Raw genomic sequence first — 3,575 nt, 5'->3', positions numbered from 1 at the left:
TGTATTTCTCTCTCTCTCTCTCTTTCTTTCTTTCTCTCTCTCTCTCTCTCTCTCTCTCTCTCTCTCTCTCTCTCTCTCTCTCTCTCTCTCTCTCTCTCTCTCTCTCTCTCTCTCTCTCTCTCTCTCTCTCTCTCTCTCTCTCTCTCTCTCTCTCTCTCTCTCTCTCTCTCTCTCTCTCTCTATAAAGTGAAAAACAACAAAAATTAACATTAAACATTACACATACAGAAATTTCAAAACAGTAAAGACATTACAAATGTCATATTATATATATATACAGTGTTCTAAAAATGTACAAATGGCTAAAGGACACAAGATAAAATAAATAAGCATAAATATGGTTGTATTTACAATGGTGTTTGTTCTTCACTGGTTGCCCTTTTCTCGTGGCAACAGGTCACAAATCTTGCTGCTGTGATGGCACACTGTGGAATTTCACCCAGTAGATATGGGAGTTTTTCAAAATTGGATTTGTTTTCAAATTCTTTGTGGATCTGTGTAATCTGAGGGAAATATGTCTCTCTAATATGGTCATACATTGGGCAGGAGGTTAGGAAGTGCAGCTCAGTTTCCACCTCATTTTGTGGGCAGTGAGCACATAGCCTGTCTTCTCTTGAGAGCCATGTCTGCCTACGGCGGCCTTTCTCAATAGCAAGGCTATGCTCACTGAGTCTGTACATAGTCAAGGCTTTCCTTAATTTTGGGTCAGTCACAGTGGTCAGGTATTCTGCCGCTGTGTACTCTCTGTGTAGGGCCAAATAGCATTCTAGTTTGCTCTGTTTTTTTGCTCTCTCTCTCTCTCTCTGTCTCTCTCTCTCTCTCTGTCTCTCTCAAGAGGTTTTAGTCATAGCATACGATTGGCCAACCATCGTCAGAAGAACCTGTAGTGTAGCCAGGTATGTGGTCTCTTATAAGACCTGTCATAGGGGCCTCATGGCCTATTGTTGCTGCTAATGAGTAACGGAATGGTAATGTGTGTTATTGTACGGTTCACATTATAATAAGCCTGCTGTGACACATACAGTGTGCCTTCAAAAGCTAAAAGGGCTTTTGTTTTAGTTAGTTAGAAGTAACACAAAAGAGGAATGAGTGAAGGAGAAAAGGAGAGAGGGGGGGGCGGGGGGTTTAGTAGTCTCGCCCACCAGCCGTCTCTCTCTCTCTCTCTGTCCAGACGTCTGGTTTCACAGAGCCTCAGAACGCCTCAGATCCTCCCCTTTACATTGTGGTCTTCAAAAACGCAAGCAGCAAGGGATTTAAACAAGGAAGTGAGTTCGGGAAAATCTGAAAAGTACGCATCTTTAGAAAAAGTTTTGTCGTATAAACTTTATCTGCCCGAACTCAGAGTCAAATGGGCTTCCAAAAAAATGGTCAATGTGACAGAACATGTATTTTGGTTGGTGATTTTTGCCATTTTTCAAGTCCCATCTAATCCAGCTGTAGCAGGATCGCCCCCTCCCCCGGCCTCTATTTCAACCACACCCCTTTCAAGTCCCATCTAATACAGCTGTAGCAGGCTCGCCCCCTCCCCTGGCCTCTATTTCAACCACACCCCTTTCAAGTCCCATCTAATCCAGCTGTAGCAGGATCGCCCCCTTCCCTGGCCTCTATTTCAACCACACCCCTTTCAAGTCCCATCTAATCCAGCTGTAGCAGGATCGCCCCCTTCCCTGGCCTCTATTTCAACCACACCCCTTTCAAGTCCCATCTAATACAGCTGTAGCAGGCTCGCCCCCTCCCCGGCCTCTATTTCAACCACACCCCTTTCAAGTCCCATCTAATCCAGCTGTAGCAGGCTCGCCCCCTCCCCCGGCCTCTATTTCAACCACACCCCTTTCAAGTCCCATCTAATACAGCTGTAGCAGGCTCGCCCCCTCCCCCGGCCTCTATTTCAACCACACCCCTTTCAAGTCCCATCTAATACAGCTGTAGCAGGCTCGCCCCCTCCCCTGGCCTCTATTTCAATCACAACCCTTAGTCTGCTGCCTGTCCTGGTCCCTGTAATCAGTCTGCTGTCTGTCCTGGTCTCTGTAATTAGTCTGCTGCCCGTCCTGGTCTCCATATTTAGTCTGCTGCCTGTCCTGGTCTCTGTAATTAGTCTGCTGTCTGTCCTGGTCTCTGTAATTAGTCTGCTGCCTGTCCTGGTCTCCATATTTAGTCTGCTGCCTGTCCTGGTCTCTGTAATTAGTCTGCTGCTTGTCCTGGTCCCTGTAATTAGTCTGCTGCCTGTCCTGGCCTCTGTAATTAGTCTGCTGCCTGTCCTGGTCTCTGTAATTAGGCTGCTGCCTGTCCTGGCCTCTGTAATTAGTCTGCCGCCTGTCCTGGCCTCTGTAATTAGTCTGCTGCCTGTCCCGGACTCTGTAATTAGTCTGCTGCCTGTCCTGGTCTCTGTAATTAGGCTGCTGCCTGTCCTGGCCTCTGTAATTAGTCTGCCGCCTGTCCTGGCCTCTGTAATTAGTCTGCTGCCTGTCCTGGCCTCTGTAATTAGTCTGCTGCCTGTCCCGGACTCTGTAATTAGTCTGCTGCCTGTCCTGGTCTCTGTAATTAGTCTGCTGCCTGTCCTGGTCTCTGTAATTAGTCTGCCGCCTGTCCCGGACTCTGTAATTAGTCTGCTGCCTGTCCTGGCCTCTGTAATTAGTCTGCTGCCTGTCCTGGTCTCTGTAATTAGGCTGCTGCCTGTCCTGGTCTCTGTAATTAGTCTGCTGCCTGTCCTGGCCTCTGTAATTAGTCTGCTGCCTGTCCTGGTCCCTGTAATTAGTCTGCTGCCTGTCCTGGTCTCTGTAATTAGTCTGCTGCCTGTCCTGACCTCTGTAATTAGTCTGCTGCCTGTCCTGGTCCCTGTAATTAATCTGCTGCCTATCCTGGCCCCTGTAATTAGTCTGCTGCTTGTCCTGGTCCCTGTAATTAGTCTGCTGCCTGTCCTGGTCTCTGTAATTAGTCTGCTGCCTGTCCTGGCCTCTGTAATTAGTCTGCTGCCTGTCCTGGCCTCTGTAATTAGTCTGCTGCCTGTCCTGGTCCCTGTAATTAGTCTGCTGCCTGTCCTGGTCTCTGTAATTAGTCTGCTACCTGTCCTGGTCTCTGTAATTAGTCTGCTGCCTGTCCTGGTCTCTGTAATTAGTCTGCTACCTGTCCTGGTCTCTGTAATTAGTCTGCTGCCTGACCTGGTCTCTGTAATTAGTCTGATGCCTGTCCTGGCCTCTGTAATTAGTCTGCTGCCTGTCCTGGTCCCTGTAATTAGTCTGCTGCCTGTCCTGGTCTCTGTAATTAGTCTGATGCCTGTCCTGGTCTCTGTAATTAGTCTGCTACCTGTCCTGGTCTCTGTAATTAGTCTGCTGCCTGACCTGGTCTCTGTAATTAGTCTGATGCCTGTCCTGGCCTTTGTAATTAGTCTGCTGCCTGTCCTGGTCTCTGTAATTAGTCTGTTGAGTTCAGCTATTCTCTCTTCTTCTCTGGTGAATAATAGAAGCGGTGTGATGATAAAACCTTTTACAGAGGTGGGAGGTAAGAGATGAGAAATAGAAAGAGAGAGAGACAGAGACAGAGAGAGAGACAGAGAGAGAGAGACAGAGAGAAAGAGA

Source organism: Oncorhynchus tshawytscha, unplaced genomic scaffold, assembly GCF_018296145.1.
Source record: "Oncorhynchus tshawytscha isolate Ot180627B unplaced genomic scaffold, Otsh_v2.0 Un_contig_4866_pilon_pilon, whole genome shotgun sequence".
Classification (NCBI taxonomy): Eukaryota; Metazoa; Chordata; class Actinopteri; order Salmoniformes; family Salmonidae; genus Oncorhynchus; species Oncorhynchus tshawytscha.
Note: the sequence above shows the minus strand (reverse complement) of the source record.